The sequence below is a fragment of the Ambystoma mexicanum genome, chromosome 1p, assembly GCF_040938575.1.
Source record: "Ambystoma mexicanum isolate Mex_15411 chromosome 1p, UKY_AmexF1_1, whole genome shotgun sequence".
NCBI lineage: Eukaryota > Metazoa > Chordata > Amphibia > Caudata > Ambystomatidae > Ambystoma > Ambystoma mexicanum.
The window spans coordinates 767,465,717-767,483,368 of record NC_090921.1 but is presented as its reverse complement, the minus strand read 5'-3'; positions in this window follow the sequence as shown (position 1 = coordinate 767,483,368).

Genomic DNA, 17,652 nt, shown 5'->3' with positions numbered 1-17,652 from the left:
CTTCTGACATTAGACTCTCACCTACCTTGTTGCAGCTGAGTTCTGAGAATAGCAGGCCGGCTCATTTTCTGCCCCTGCGGCGGTGCTGCTGGATTGGATGTTGGCGGGGTCTGGCGGGGACGAGGGGGAGGGCAATCCCTGGTGTGTGGAGGGCGATGGTGGGGGCGGGCGGGGCGAGGCGGCGAGTAGCCTCGCAGCCCCAGACTGGGCGGTTGCCATGCTGCAGTCCTCGGATAGTCAGAGAGAGAGGCCGGATGCGGGAGGTATGGCTACGTGGAAAAGCGATTCAAATCCTGCACTTGGTAAAAGCCCACAGCCGACAGATTCTCTGGAGGAAACAAGCAAAGGTCGGTCACATGATTTCGAGCGAAGTGTCAAGAACAGAAATGCCACTGAAAATCCAGCAATCAGCCCATCTTTAACAGAAAGCGGACTGACAGAACTGCTAACTTAAAAGTTCAATCAGCAAACCGCAAGGAGAAAGCGATGCGTGCTAAAAACCCTTGGAAACAACTACAAATTAACAAAGGGAAAATGAAAGTTCAACAAACCCCTCAAATATCACAGCCCCCATACCGCACAGCACGACTTTCACTTGATATCACAGAAATCAACATGTTATTGAGCCCACATGAGAGAACTAGAGAGGTAGAACCTGCACAAAACCTCCGGAATGCTCTACGCTATACCTCAATGCCTGCTAACAAACTTAAAGAAGAACAATTCTTCTTTCCACAAAATAAAATAACAGGACATAATCAGGAAAAAAATGAGGATAGGCAAGGTGAGCAGACCCATGAAAATAGCACAAGCATCCACTGCCGGTGTAACCAACCATCAAATCCCAATTTGGCCCATATTCCAACAACAATGCTGGACTTGCAAAACCTTTTAATAACAACAACATCACAATCACTAATTCCATTTATAAAGATACCTGAAGCCAATGTGGATGCAATAAAAGATCATACAACCCGTATTGCTCTCATGCATACCAAACAAATCCACATTGAAAATGTTATTCTGCAAGTTCACCAACGTTTGGATGTAGAAGCGGAAAATAGCCGGATGTGGCAAACGAGACTTGCAGAGATAGCAAGGGCAGATCGATCAGACAGAAATCACATTACAACATCAATGATGTCGCTCATGAAAGAGATGGTGAAGACGGCCCCCTCACAAACGGAATCACAAAGACCTGAGAATGGCCCCTCAACCATAATAATGGTACCCCAAACTGAGAATGAGCCTATTCCAAAATCAGCCCCCATGTCAAATAAAACAAAACAAGGGTCTAATTTAGAAAAGCAGGATGCTAATAAACAACAACCTTTTGACATCTTTACTCAAGCAAAAGACCCACAAAAGACAAAACCACTAAAAGAACCTGCGAAAAGAAGAAAACAACGGCAGACAGGATCCTGGGCGTTTCTGAGGCACATAATCTCTCCCACCCAACAGCCTTCTTTTTTCCAACAAAAACATGGGAACCAAACAGACAAATCTAACACGATGCCCGTAATGGTTTTGGCAGATGATAAAATGGCTGAAGCACAAGACCCACGACTGCTGCCTCAAGACGAAGGAGCAAATCAGCTAGCCGAACTAATGAATCTCTCCAAGTACACTGACGAGATGACAGCAAGTGATGGTGGTCAAGAGATTGATCTGAATACTTCTGGAATGATAGTACTGGATCAATACACGGCAGCACAATTGATGTACCCTGCTGATACATTTCTTTCATGCAAAGAAATTTCCGATGACGATCTAGGAAGCTCTAGAGTCTGCATAACTTCGTTGCAAGATGAGACACAAGAACATCAAAAGATAAATTAACCAATTAGGACACGATCCAGAAGTCAAAGCTCTAATAACAGTGCTACATCAAATCTACATCATCAAGATCCAAAATACACACACCTGAAGATGTCGATCTTTCTTGACCCCAGAGAAGCACAAGGGAAGCATATAATCTCGCTTTTCCCTCAATTAAAACAAGCAAAACCCATTACATTGAATAGAACGAACAGTCTATGCCTATTTAAGGCAATTCCAGAACTAAAAGAAATAACTACGAAAGATTTAAAACGTACAATATTTGTTAATGAAGACCACTTGGACATGGTCGACTTTGAATTTTTTAATCCAATTACAATGAACAAAATTCTAAAAATGAAGAAACAGATTGATTATTTAGGCTTCCACTGTGTCGCCGGCTCAGAGACTGTGCTTGACAGACAGAATCCTGATCAGGAAAAGGCCACCAAAACAATGGAAGTCAAAGCTGCAAACTATGGCTCTGAACGGTCAAGCAAGTCTCCATAAGCAGTGAAGATTCAACGTTCTACCGCAGCAATAAATGAAATGATAAAGAAAAAAAAGGCACTGAATGGAGATATGAGACTCACCCTATTAGGAGTGAACTACATGAAGAAGATCATAAAGACCTCCACTACACACCATCATATTCATAATAATCAGCTGAACAGGACAAAGCGGAGTGGACAGTATGCTCCTGGAACACACGTGGACATGGACATCTTTTTATCGAAGCTAATGCAACACTAGTAAAGAGCCAGTTTGTCTGCATGCAAGAAACCTGGCTCCTACAACCACCAGTATGCAAAGGCTTCTTAGTCCACCTAAATCCAGCTCGACAACAATCGAGAGGCAGACCATCATCCGGTCTACTCACATTAATAAAAATTGACTCAGGATGGATATCAACAGCCTCCATTAACATGAACCCATGGATTCAATACACAATACTTTAGAACCATCTAAACAAACAGGCAGGATGATCCTACCATGGATTCGATATTCACAGAAATTGACAATTTGTCAATGACCCACCACAATAGTGAGTTTATAGTATGTGGTGATCTGAACACCCATATATTCGACAAACAAGGATACTGTTTGGACAAATGTGATTTCTCAACAAGAGCAAAAACTTGGATTAAAGAAATGGCACAAAGAAAGCTGACCATGACAGGTAAGCCCCAAGACCCCAACAAGCTAATTATTCCAACATGGCGAGGGATGACTCAAAGGCGATATTAGATTATATTTTCGTTTCAGAGAGGATCGAAGAAACAATTCAACAAATAAATGTTATTCCATCGAAGATGAGTGATCATCAGATTTTGATTCTCACTTGGTTGGGCCAGGGGAAGACTCGGTCCATCAGCCTCTACCTCAAATCGAACTGAATGAACAACACACAAGACTCGAATTAAACCAAATCAAATTGAGGACATTGTGTATACTTTTAAACATATGGAGAGAGAAGGGCCTGATTAGCTAAACTATACATGGCTTCTCAACCCCTATCAGCAGCAACTTAAAAACAATCTAAAATCAGTTACAATTCATAGCCATCAATTTAATTGTCTAATTCAAGAAAAGAAAAGAACATTACGCAAAACTGGGAGACAGTTAAAGAAGATCGATTCCAAAGACAGCTAGAAGCAAAAAACACAGCTAAACAACAATATCGAAACTGGGTAAAAATGTATAGAGGTACATGATACCAAGAAGATGCAGAAAAGATTCTAGCAACAATAAAAAACCGAAACACATACAGGTTTTGGGGTCCGTTAAATGGAACGCATGTGAAACAACACTATGCGATACAGAACTTTCCAGAGGAAAAATGGCTAGAACACTTCTCCGAGTTGTACCAGAAAAGACCACAACCAACAATAGAGGAAACTACAATTAAAATTGAGATATGGCAAATAAATTGGGGTAAACAAGAGATAATAAACATTATCAAACATTTGAATAACTCACGAGCCCCCGGCTCAGACGGACTCCCAAATGAATTAATAAAACAGGAGCCAATTAAATGGGCAGAGATCCTGATCGAAATCCTTACATTAATCAACAAATATCAACAAATTCCAGGTACATGGAAACAAGCTAGGCTTATTCCAATTTATAAACAGGGTAATAAAGAGAATCTGCTTAACTATAGACCCATTGTCCTGCTGGATCCCTTGGGAAAAATATTTGGTACATTGTACTAACAGAGCTGTGTATATGGGCAAGGAAAAGAAACCACTTTGCGCCACGACAAACAGGCTTTCTGCGGAGAGTTGGGACAAATATCAACTTGTTTTTGTTGAATCTGATCAAACAGGAAGCTATGACAAAAAGAACTACAGTATGGGCAGCCTTTGTCGACTTACATCTTGCCTTCGATGAAGTGAATCGTCACTTGCTGTGGTCAAAGCTGGAAAAATGGCAGTGCCCTCCACACATACTGGAACCCATTAAATTGTTATATACCAACAAAAAGATACAGGTAAGACTCACCAAAGACAGAGTTCAAACTGTATTTATAGAGACCTGGAAAGGTTTAAAACAGGGTTGTACGTTGGCATCCACGCTTTTTAACCTGTTCACCTCCGACTTTGTAGAAGAAATTAGATCTACTATACTCAATCCGCCTCAAAACAATTCCACAGGGATACCAGTTATGATGTACGTGGATGATATTGTCTTGCTTGGCAAAACTCTGTGGAGTCTCCAAAATAGTCTTGATCTGATGGAAAGGTATAGGAAGCGGAATGAACTCAAAATTAACATTACTAAAACAAAAATCATGCCAATGACAAAGATACATTCAACATCTACAAGGATTACCACTGAATGTAGTGACGACATTCAAGTACCTAGGAATATTGATTAATCAATCTGTGGATGAAAAGGAATGGATCGACCACCTGGTGAGAAAAATCTATGCTCTTGCGCAACAAGGAAGTGTGCTCCACAGAAAATTTGGGAAATTTTCTTACAAACCTATCCTAGCATTTTATAAGAATAAGGTGATCCCGATTACACATCTTATGGGAGCGAATAACTGATTAAACTGAAAACGACGATATGGTCAAGAATTGAAGCAATATTCTGGAGAAAGATCATGAGGCTACCGACTTCCTTCCCGGTCGTGAGAACACGCCACGAAATTGCAACACAATCCTTAGAGTCAATTGTCCGATGGAAGAAATTGGACCTATTCCATAAAATAATGTCTGAAGAGTCCATTCCAGCTGTAGATATCTTGAGAACAAAACTGACCGCGATTTGTGTTAAAAACATTATCTGAATGGAAGAGCCAAATGATTCCGATAATGTTAAATGAAGAGATCACAATGGACATGCTTACAAATCGCCCACAGAACGCGAAGCGGAAACTGATGTGGAATGATTGGATTGAGACGAGAAGTGAAAAACTAAAGTATCAAGAAAACCTCACGTGTGAACTGGACATCGGAGCCTTGAATGAACCACCGAAGTACTTGACCATCTTTCCGGACACGAACATCAGAAATGTATACCTAAAACTACGGCTGAACCTTCTACCGATAAGAGCTAGACTAGCTAAAATGAAACCAATAGATTCATCACAACATTTCTGCAGATTTTGTAAAATCAGGGAAAAAGATTGAGACTATACACCATATCCTTAAAAAAAATTGAATGTTTTTTTTATTTTTATGTTTTTTTGGGGTTTAGCTGGTAGAAATAAATTGTAAATAAAAGAAAAAACAGGGGGCTGGGAGGGACCTCCCATTAAAAAAAAAAAAAAAAAACATTCAAATTTATTTTTTTTTCGACATTTTTTTTTCAACATTTTTGCTTTCAACATATTCACTATAAACCCTCAAATCCTTCTAGGACATGCCAAGAATTTAATTTTTAACAATAAACAGGCAAAGACACTTGCACACCAATGTAAGCAAAATTCAATTGTAAATAGGATGTAAACAAATTAGTATATTATGAAAATTCAAGGTGCAGGAGAGAAAAGCTCAGCCTTGGTATCTAGGCTGGATATATATGAGAAACAAAGAGATCCAAATTATGGAAAACTGCGTCCCCTGCACACTATCTAAAAGGCAAAAGACTAAAGGATGATATGTAGAATTTCTAAATTGACTCTATTCAAAAATACAATTGTTGCAATGAATGTTTCAAAATAACCTGAATAAATTCATATAACAATTTCATAGATTAGCATATACAAACTATATGACACCTTTTTGTTAAAAGAAAACATTTTTCTTTTTATTTGTTGTGGTCGGCCCAATGCGTTTCGAGTATTTAACACTCTTCATCAGGGCCAGCAGATTCAATAAGTTTCACATTTATCTAGAAAGAAGGAAATTGTTCAACATATATATTAGATTTTAAATAACAGAAGAATACCAGTATCTTGTATATCCAACAAAATTTAACATTCAAAGTAAATTAATAAATCTCAAAGTCATTCTGACACTAGTTCACATTTGATCCTAATTATGCATGACCATAAACGTGAAATTTGACTATAAATGTCAACAGTCTTTAATCTGCCTGGTCTACTGACTAGGGTCATCCGAAAGAATTTAATCAGACTTCATTCTCAATCATCATTTTGACAATAACCTGTTTCAAAACATGGTTATCGTAGCCCAAAATCAGATCATATTGATCTGCATGCTCATCCCCATCGGAAGTTTGTAGGTGAACCAAAATAGTGGGTTTTATATCTTTTAGCCCATTAGCCCATTCTTACATAAAAAAAGGGGGGTGAGGCGTTCCTCAATTGAAGATGATGACAAGCATCATTTTATGGGGGGTTTTCCGTAGCCAAAAAACCTATAAGTGAAATTGTATCGGTTATTGGAGGAGTACGCTAGCAAATTCTGTTTCAAAAGAATTTACAGTTAGTCTAATAAAAAAGAATCGCAAACCCTGCAAGTAGAGAAGTCCTTTAGTCCATAGAATGAACTTGAAAATATGTTTTAGTTACTTTAATAACGGAAATAGCTGTGCACATTTCATAAAAGTGATCTGGAGGTGAGGTACACCTGTATTTATAAGTGCTGAAATATGCATGGTTTTCTGTAAAAGAGAAAAACAATAATATAGAGTGTATGCCTCTACACAAAATGGGTTGTCATAGAAGGTAAATGAAAAGGTGACTCACACTACCTCTTATGGAAAATGTTCCTTCAGGTGAGGTAAAGAGAGGAATTAAGTCGCACTCAGACTTTTTGGCGTCTGTGAACATGATAGAGAAACAAAGTTTCCTCATGCTGCAGATTTGGCTGGACTTGCTCCCAATCTGTTAAAGAAACGAACTGGATTTTAGAGTTTAAAAATGTGGCTGAAAAGCCCATCTAAACGGGAAGCTTGGCCCACTGGAGACTTACTTGGATACAAGAAGATATTTCAGTTGAAGATAGAGGTCAGCTACCTGTGCGAATCCAACAGGAGCCGCTGCTGTCTGTCCTTTCTTTCTTTTTATCAGTGTTTTTATATGTTTTGTAAGTAATGACGTCACTCGCGCGCGCGCGAATGATGTATTGTGGAATATCTTTAATGTAAGTGATGAGGTCGCCACTCGCACTTGCGTGAATGACGAGTGGGTAATGAGTCCCAGTGCTCAGAGGGTAATGACATCACACGCGCATGCGCGCTAGATGTCATGTCCTTTTTTTAAAATGAAAGTAGATAATTTGCACGTGTGCACTTCGCGTCCGAAAAATAGATAGCCTCTATCTGTATTAATAAACAGAGCAGGCGACTAGCATAAATAAGATATTAGCAGCCAGTTTTAAAATATAGGTTAAACAGGATTGTATGTAACCCTCATGTATAAAACGTAATGGTTTGGAAAAAATGGTTGTCAATGTCAATAAAGACACCTCAGAATATGACCAAGAGTGGAATAAACAGTATAACAAGCATTTCAAAGTATTAACAAGATGGTAATGACTTACAACTGAGTCCAGATATAAAAAAATAAGGGATGACACTAGTTGGTAGATGCAAGGATAAAAAACTTGTTTGTCTTAGTTAGGTGGAATATCCAGGTTAATGACACACAGTTATATACATTCAAAATGCAAAATGCTGTTAGTTTGAGTATGTACCGATATTCTATTAACTGACCCATGCTAGTTGGGTGTACAATCTAATGCATCCTCAAGTGCACTCTTTCTATGTTTCTTATGTGACTGTTTAGCACCATATAGATAGAGCAAGGGTAGCTGATAATGTAGGCACACTATTGACAATCCAGGAGTGTGTGTGTTACTAAAAAACAGTCAAGCTATTTTTATAAAAATGGACCCAAATAATAATCTTCATTTATTCCTAATGGGGTCATAGCATCCAATTTGTTGATCCAAATCAGTTCCCTTTGGGCTAGTAATTTGGGTAGGTTACCTCCTCTGTTTAATGGATGTAGGACTACCAAGAACACGAGTCTCATTTGTGAAACGTTGTGTTTCATATCCCGGAAGTGTCTAAACACCAGAGATTTACAATTTTATTGTCCTGATGCATGATGTGTGCTCCGTCCACTTGTCTTTTGCCTTTCTGTTGATTTTGCCAACATAGTATTTGCCGAAGGGTATTAAGGAAAGCGTCACAAGGGTGCTGGGTACCTGTTCGTCCGGTTGAAGGTCTCGGAGAAGATGCCAGACTGTTGGAAGGTCCTCTGGAGATTTGGATGACGCAGGGGATCAGCCCAACTCTGACCCAAATGGGAACTGGGTTGAAGGGGAGCTAGCTCCCAACACCACGGGTGCGCTATCCCCTGATTTACGTGACGTCAGGACAGTGCAAGCACTGACAGGGGAAGCGTGTTCTGTTGATAATTCGAGGTCCCTCTGTAGACAACAGGATCCAGATATGGAGGAAACCTAGACAAGATGCGATAAAGAAGCTGATGAATCCACAGGGCGCTGTACCAGGATAGGACAAGAGGCAGAATAGTCCAATAGGGCAGCGTACCAAGGCAGAACAAGAGGCAGGAACGCAACAAGGCAGGGATCCCTAAAGATGGAGCCGGATCAACCCAAAAGACCAACCCCTAAGAGGGAACAGAAGGGGAACCACCCCAGGGCAAATGGGTCTAGGTCAAGGTAAACAGGAGGGGACCTTACCCAAGAGCAGGGTGCAGGGAGCTCAAGGAGTCAGGCGTGGACACGATCTGAACCAAACTGCGTTGAGACGCGATTTGTGAAAATGACCCGGCTCCTTATAAAGGGCTACCAACACCTGGGAGGCTTGGAACGCAAGCTGTGCTGTTTCCCAGGCATTGGTATGCTCAGAGAGAGGCTTGGACCGTAGGTCCGTCCCAGCCCGAGCGCCCTGTGCAATGCGCATGCACGGAGAGCGAGACACGGCCGCCCACGCATGCGCAGTCCAGCGTGCACGGGAAACCCAGAAGACCCCGGGAACAGGGACACCCCAGGACCCCCCAAACGAAAGCACGGATACATCCGCCAGGATGGGGCACACCATGAGTGGCAGGAGGACCCCGAACCCCAGGTATGCGGCGTGACACTATGCCCCCTCCCAGAAAGACCCGGGGCCCCAGGTTTCCAGGGATAGGGAAGGAAAAAGTCACGAACAAGACGGGGTGCATGCACATAACAGCGTGGCTCCCAAATGCGATCGCAAGCAGGGTAACCCTTCCAATCCACCAAAAACTGGAGCACACTGCGACAAATTTGTGAATCACATATTTCCTGTACTTCAAACTCAGGGACCCCCTGACCTGAATCGAGGAAGGGCGAGGACAGGAGCAGCCAAAGACATCTTCCACAAAGGGTTTCAGAAGGGAGACATGAAACACCGGGTGTACCCGCCAAGATTGGGGTAACTGTAGCCGAAAAGCCACCGAGGACAGGCGTTTGGAAATCTTGAAAGGCCCATAATACCGGGGTGCCAGTTTAGTGGGCAAATTGCGCACTGGCAGGTTCTTGGATGACAACCAAACCAAATCACCTACTTGGAAGTCTGGTTCTGTGTTCCGGCCCTTGTCCGCCTGCCTTTTCATGCGCTCCGTGCCTCTGCCAAGGTACTGCGTGCCAAGTTGTGTTGCCTCTGGATATTGATGACCAACTGATTGGCAGACGGGACAGCACTGGGTTGTACAGGACGAAAAGGAACCAGTTTAGGGTGTTGTCTGACGGAACAATAAAAGGGACTGACACCGGTGGCGGCAGGAGTGGCGTTGTTATAGGAAACCTCAGCCAGATCTAGATGCTTCTTCCAGTTAGATTGAGTGGCATTAGCATAGCAACGCAGGTATTGTTCCAAGGTCTGGTTTATTCTTACTGTCTGACCATTGGTGTGCGGGTGGTAACCTGAACTCAAAGCTCTGTGTATTCTGAGATGACTGCATAACTGATGCCAAAAGGAGAAGAGGAACTGGGATCCACGATCAGAGATGATCTTCTCTGGCAATCCATGTAACCGGTAGATGTCATGTAAAAATGCCAGAGCCATCTGAGAGGAGGTAGGTATCCTAAGAAATGGAATAAAGTGTGCATACTTTGAGAAACAGTGCACAACTACCATTATGCAAGTGTAGCCCTCTGATGGTGGGAGCTCGGCAATAATCAGTGGCAATGGTGTGCCATGGGTAGGGCATTTCGATGGGACGTAGCAATCCCAGAGGCTTTCTTTTGGGTGTCTTGGTCTAAGCGCAGATAGGACAACTCTCCACATATTGCTTAACCCCTTTGGCCCAACCAGGCCACCAAAATTGTCTGGAAACCAGTTCCTGGGTAGCCTTGATGCCACGATGGCCACCAACTTGTGAGTCATGAAATCCGTGGAGTATGTTCACCCGAAGGGAGCTTGTGGGAATGTACAACCGGTTAAAAAAGAAGAGAAAACGACGCGTTCAGTGATCTGTGGTCATTTCATAAGATCAACATCATCAGGATTGACTAAAGTCTCTTGCAATATCTTCTGCAGGCGAGGAGAAAGCGTAAGCAGAAATGTTTGGGAGAAATCAGTGGGGTGTCCAAACTGGTGCTTTCATCTTCTTTTTCCAGAGAGCGTGATAAAACATCAGCCTTCAGGTTCTGAGCACTGGGAATGCATGTAATACTGAAGTCGTAATGGGAAAAGAAGAAGGCCAATCGGGCTTGGCGAGTGGTGTGACACTGTAAAGACCGCAAAAATTGCAAATTGCGATGATCTGTACGTACTTCCACGGGGAAGCGTGCCCCAAGCAAATGGTGCCTCCATTCCTCAAATGCCGTTTTTATGGCCAGAAGCTCCCTCTCAATTACAGAGTAGTTCTGTTCGCTGGAAGAGAGTTTTCACGAAAAATAGGCCACAGGGTGTTCTTCGCCGGATACAGGATGTTTCTGTAGGAGGACGGCGCCAACAGTGAAGTTGGAGGCGTCAGCCTCAACGATGTATGGCATCTCATCATTAGGATGACGTAGAACGGGAGCCGTACTGAACGCCGTTTTCAAGGAGTCAAAAGCCAAAAAAGCCTCCTGATCCTAGAGGAAGGGTATCTTGATGCTGGTCAAAAGCATTAATGAGGCCGTCACCCACGAAAAATGTGGGATGAAGCACCGATAAAAGTTGGCGAATCCCAAGAACCACTGGAGAGACTTCAAATCGTGAGGTTGTTTCCAGTTTCAGATGGCCTGAACCTTAGCGGAATCCATGTGTATGCCTGCATCGCTGATCACATATTCCAAAAACTCCATGTCTTTCCGATGAAAAGAACACTTCTCGGCCTTGGCGAACAGCTTATTCTGTGATAGACGTTGAAGCACCTCTCGGACGTGTCAAACATGTTCCTCCAGATTATTGGAAAAGACAAGGATGTCATCCAGATAGACCCATACCGAGATACCCATCAAGTCACTGAAGATGTTGTCCATAAATCGTTGGAAGATGGCCGGGGCATTACATAAACCGAATGGCATTACCCTGTATTCGTAATGCCCAAATGGTGTCTTAAAGGCCGTCTTCCACTCATCACCTTCTTTCATCCGAACCAGATGGTAGGCTCCGCGGAGATCTAACTTAGTGAAGAGTTTGGCTGATTGCAGGGATTCCATGATATTTCGGATCAAAGGTAAGCGGTATCTGTCTTTAAGGGTGATATCATTTAGTTGACGGTAATCGATATATGGCCGTAGAGTACCTTCTTTCTTCTTCACAAAAAACTGCGGGAATCCCGCAGGGGATTTGGAAGGCACAATGTATCCTTTCTTAACACAATCATCCAAATAGTCCCGAAGTCCTTCTCTTTCGGACTGAGTCAGGGCATATACTTTCCCATGAGGAATCACAGCACCCGGGATCAGATCAACGGAACAATCAAAGGATCCGTGTAGTGGCAGGGGTATGTCTCCTGGCTCAGACAACACAGTCTGTAAGTCTGCATATACTTCTGAGTCAAAGAACACAGACCAGATGAATCCCTACCAAAGGCTAAAGGTGTTGAATTTGGGGAAGCCAAGGACGTACCGGGCCTGCAACAATCTTGAAGACAAAGATTAGAGGTAAATACCAGAGTTCGGGTCTCCCAATTGATGGTGGGATTGTGTCGCAGAAGCCATGGTAACCGCAACACCACCTGGTATGAGGGCGACTTGATTACATCGAGAGCTATTCGTTCCTCATGCCCCTCAATCCGCAGGAGCATGCCGATAGTGTGCAATCGTATAGGACCCGAAGCTAGAGGTGTACCGTCAATAACCTCCACAGGCAGTGTGGTTCTTCTGGAATGCAATGGTATCCCGTTGATAGTAGTGAATTCTTCATCAATGTAATTTCCGGAATCCCCACAATCCAATAAACCATGGAGATCTAGTGTCTTGTCAAGCCACCTCAACTTGATCTTCAAAACCATCAAGACAGCCGGTTGCATGGGCAGGAGCACAGGACTGGAACAGGAAAGGTCTGGAAGCAAAGAAGGACCTGTCGTAGCTTTTCCGGTACACGACAGGTCTTCTAGTTACCCCCCTTCTTGATACGGTGCAGAGGACAGGTACCCAGATAGTGACCAGCAGCTCCACAGTATAAGCACAGTTGCAGACTTCTCCTGTGCTTCTTCTCTTCTTCAGACAGAGGACCTCTTACAGCACCCAATTGCATTGGTTCGGGAGTATAATCTGAAGGCGCTGGTGTACCAGTCAGTATGTTTGGCAGTCTGGGATACGCCTTCTCAACCTGATGTTTCTCACCTCTTATCTCAGCCAATCTCTGGTTAATCCGCAATACTTGTTCAATAAGCCGCTGGAGGTTTTCGGGTTCTGGAATATGCAACAACTCGTCCTTGTATTCCTCTTTTAATCCCCTGCGGAACAAGGTCTTCTGAGTGATCTCAGGCCATTGAGAATCAGTTGCCAGTTGACGGAAATTACCAATATACCTGATTATATTGCTATTGGCCTGTTGAATATCCATTAGTTGGTTCTGCGCTGCAGAGGCCAGATTAGGAGACTGGAAAACTTCCAGGAATGCCTTTTCAAAGGCTATGAAATCATTGAGTATTGGCCTATTAGTGACAACCAAGGGTGTTGCCCAAGCAAGAGCGTTTCCGGATAGATTGGCAAGTATGTGAACGATTTTAGCCTGAACATTATTAAAATTAGATGACCGGTAGAGGAAATGTATCCGACAATGATTACAGAATTCGCCCACACGTCGGGGGTCACCATCAAACTTGATCAGTGCTGTGTGAGCCATGGTGCTTTCAGGCTGAGGAGTGACTCCAACGTTCTGTGTCACCATCTGGCGTAATGCTACATTCTCCTGGTGAAGCGCTGTCATCTCGGCACGTAGGGCTTGAATCTCATTCTGAAGATCCTGGTCCTCTTCCATCTCAGAGTCTGAAGGCTGGCGTCTCAATCTATTAAGGAAAGCGTCACAAGGGCGCTGGGTACCTGTTTGTCTGGTTGAAGGTCTCGGAGAAGATGCCAGACTGTCGGAAGGTCCTGTGGAGATTTGGATGACGCGGGGAACCAGCCCAATTCCCACCCGAATGGGAACCGGGTTGAAAGTGAACCAGCTCCCAACGCCACGGGTGCGCTATCCCCTGATTTACGTGACGTCAGGACAGTGCAAGCACTGACAGGGGAAGCGTGTTCTGTTGATAATTCGAGGTCCCTCTGTAGACAACAGGATCCAGATGATGGAGGAAACGTAGACACGATGCGATAAAGAAGCTTATGAATCCAACAGGGCAGTGTACCAGGGTAGGACAAGAGGCAGAATAGTCCAATAGTGCAGCGTACCAAGGCAGAACAAGAGGCAGGAAGGCAACAAGGCAGGGGATCCCTAAAGATGGAGCAGGATCAACCCAAAAGACCAACCCCTAAGAGGGAACAGAAGGGGAACCACCCCGGGGCAAATGGGTCTAGGTCAAGGTAAACAGGAGGGGACCCTACCCAAGAGCAGGGTGCAGGGAGCAGGTCCAGGACAGCACAGCAAACAGAAAGCACCAGAAAACAGGAAACAACAGGAATCAGACAAAAAGGTAGGTCAGGAGGTCAAGGAGTCGGGTGTGGACACTATCTGAACCAAACTGCGTTGAGACGCGGTTTGTGAAAATGGCCTGGCTCCTTATAAAGGGCTACCAACACCTGGGAGGCTTGGAACACAAGCTGTGCTATTTCCCAGGCGTTGGTATGCTCAGAGAGAGGCTCGGACGGCAAGTCCGTCCCAGCCCAAGCGCAAGGTGCACTGCGCATACGCGGAGAGCGAGACACGGCTGCCCGCGCATGCGCAGTCCAGCGCGCATGGGAAACCCGGAAGACCCCAGGAACAGGGACATTCCAAGACCCCCCAAACGAAAGCGCGGTTACATCCGCCAGGATGGGGCATGCCGTGAGTGGCAGGAGGACCCCAAACCCCAGGTACGCGGCATGACACAGGGGCAGCGAATCGAGTAAAATACATTTTTTGTATCGCATGTGGCAAATTTTCTCCTTTTATTAAATTGTTGCAATGTTGACAATGTAGGCAAGCAAAGGTACCTACTTTTGGTTTGCACAAAGTTGTCTGAAATGTTGGTGTTGGTTTTTCAGCTCTGATCAATTTATCTCTGAAGTTCCTTCCCCTTTTGTATACCATCATTGGCGGATTAGAGAACAGTTTTGTCAAGGTATTGTCGGATTTAATAAGGTCCCAGATCTTGTGTATAATTCTTTTTATTTCAATGCTCTGGCTAGAGTATTTAAGCGTGTGGATCAAACTTTTTTCTTCTTTCCTTGTATTGCCTTGAAGTAGTACGTTCCTGTCATGTGCTTCAGTTCTTATGATAGCTTTGTCAATTATTTCCGGAGAAAAACCTCTATCCAAGAACCTTTTTCTCATAGAATTATATTCATCCTGTAGTGTGTTGGTTTCAGAGGTGATTCTTTTAAGCCGCAAAAGCTGACTGTAGGGTAGGTTGTCCCTCTAATGGTTTGGGTGATGGCTTGTATGATGTAGGCAGCTATTCACATCTGTAGGTTTTCTGTATATTTTATTTTTAACATTAACACCTGTTCGTTCTACCGTCACATCCAAGAAATTCACAGATGGTTTTCCAACTTCCATTGTGAAGCTAATTCTTTGGTTGCAAGTATTCAGGTAGTTCCAGAATTCCATCAGTTCCGTTTCTGTGCCCATCCATATCCCAAAGAATCATCAATGTATCTCTGCCAACATTTTATCTTGTCCTTCCATTGTGGATTGTCCAACACATGGGTTCTTTCATATTGATACATAAAAAGATTGGCATATGATGGGGCCACTGCGGACCCCGTAGATGTTCCTGCAATTTGAAGATAGTTTTGGCCATTATGTCTGAAATAGTTGTTATATAGTATAATGTTCAATATTTCCAGGGCAAATATTTTTTTTAATGTTGACTTGTCTGTGTGCAAGTAAAAACCACTCAAGTGCTTCAATTCCTTCAGATTGGGGAATTGAAGTGTATAAACTAGTCACATCCATTGTGAAAAGTAACAGATTCTTCTCTGTAATTTCAGTATTCTCAAAAAATGTGTTGTGTCTTTGAGGTATGTAGTGGTAGCTTGACCAGCGGTTGAAGTGCTGTATCAAGATAAATAGCAAGCGGTTGGAAGATACTATCTGTCCCTGCAACTATAGGATGAAAGGGTGGATCATTCAAGTTCTTGTGGATCCTTGGGAGCCCGTAGAACACCGGGGTTACAGGGTATTTTTGAATTAGATAGTCTGCTGTTTTTTCAGTGATCCAATCCATTGTCACAGCTTTGTCTACAGTTGTTTTGATGATGTTCATGATTCCTAAAACTGGGTCATTATCCAGTGGTGTATAAGTATGGGTATCTTCCAGATGTTTGAAGCAGCCATTGTCATAAAGCGAAGTGTCCATCAGGACTAGTGCACCGCCCTTATCTGCTTGTTTTAAAGTAAGGCTATTGACCTATACCAGTTGTTTAATTAGTTTCAACTGACGTTTCCGGATGTTACATTTTTTTGGGGGGTGTACGTAAGGCATTTCAGATCTTTAGTTGTTTTTTGTTCAAACAAGTTTATTAACGGGTGGTTAACCTGAGGATGAAAATTGCTTTTAATTTTCATCTCTAGGTATTTAGATCTAGCCTGTAGTTGTATGTTGTCTTCAATGTTGTGGAAGAATACTTTTAGCTCCATTTTTCAACTTAAATAAGTTGACTTCTTCTTCAAAGAAGGAAGTAGAATTAGTAGGTATAAAGGAGATCTCCAAATTCAATGTTTCCATTTGTGCAGAAGAAAGAGGTTTAGATGAGATATTGATGACCAGATGATGTTTTATTTCTTTTTCTGGCAGAGTTTTCCTCTTTCCTCTTCTTGTTTTCCATCTCCTAAAAAAGGGTGTGTTTGGGTCTCACCTGTTGGCTTGGTATTGGGGTCCTCTGGTTGACCTGGGATCAAAGTACTTGTAGAGATTGCAGCAACTGCGGGTATAGGTCTTTCTTCAATTTCTCCACTCGTTACCTCGCTACTATCTGTTTTGTTATCTGCTGCAGTTGGTTGCCTCGAGGGTCTCCTTGGTGTGGGTCTACTGCTTGTGTAAAACTCCTGCCAGGAGTAGACGATATCTCTGCTGTAGTCCACGGTGTCACGGCGGAATTTCCTAATTTTTCGCTGTTGAATGTCGTGTTTATAAGACTCCAATTTGCCGTTGGTGTCCTCCACAATCTGTTTTAGTTCTGTATCCGTTTTAAGTTTGGACAGTTGGATTGAGACATCATCTATAACTTGTTGTAAGGTGTTGACTTATTTTGAGAGCTCCTCGATGGTTAGCAAAATCAGGTCTAGTCAACATTTATTTAGGATGTGTCCCCATCTACTAACAAATTCTTTGTTTTCTTTACAAAGGGTTGGCCTGAGATACATTCTAAGGCCACGTGCGATACGTTTTGCTCTATAATATTGTGCAAGAGTTGTGGCGTGAAGTTTTTGCGATATTTCGCATCCAATTAGCTGTTCAAGTTTTTGTATTAATCGTTGTGGATTGCTGTCTGTCGATGTTTCTTTGCTTGTGTCTTTAATTAGACCCATAATTATTGTGGCTTCTTCATCTGAGAAAGCTAAAGTAGTAGCCACTTTGTCTGTGAGTGAGCTAATAGTTGAAAATGGCATATTATATTTTTGAGTGCTAGTGTGATGTATTGATACCAACCCACCAAGTGGGAAACTAATACTAAGAAAAAACAGGCAAAGACACGACGCAGTTTTCCATAATTTGGATATCTTTGTTTCTCATGTATATCCAGCCTAGATAACAAGGTTGAGCTTTTCTCCCCTGCACCTTCAATTTTCATAATATACCAATTTGTTTACATCCTATTTACTATTGAATTTTGC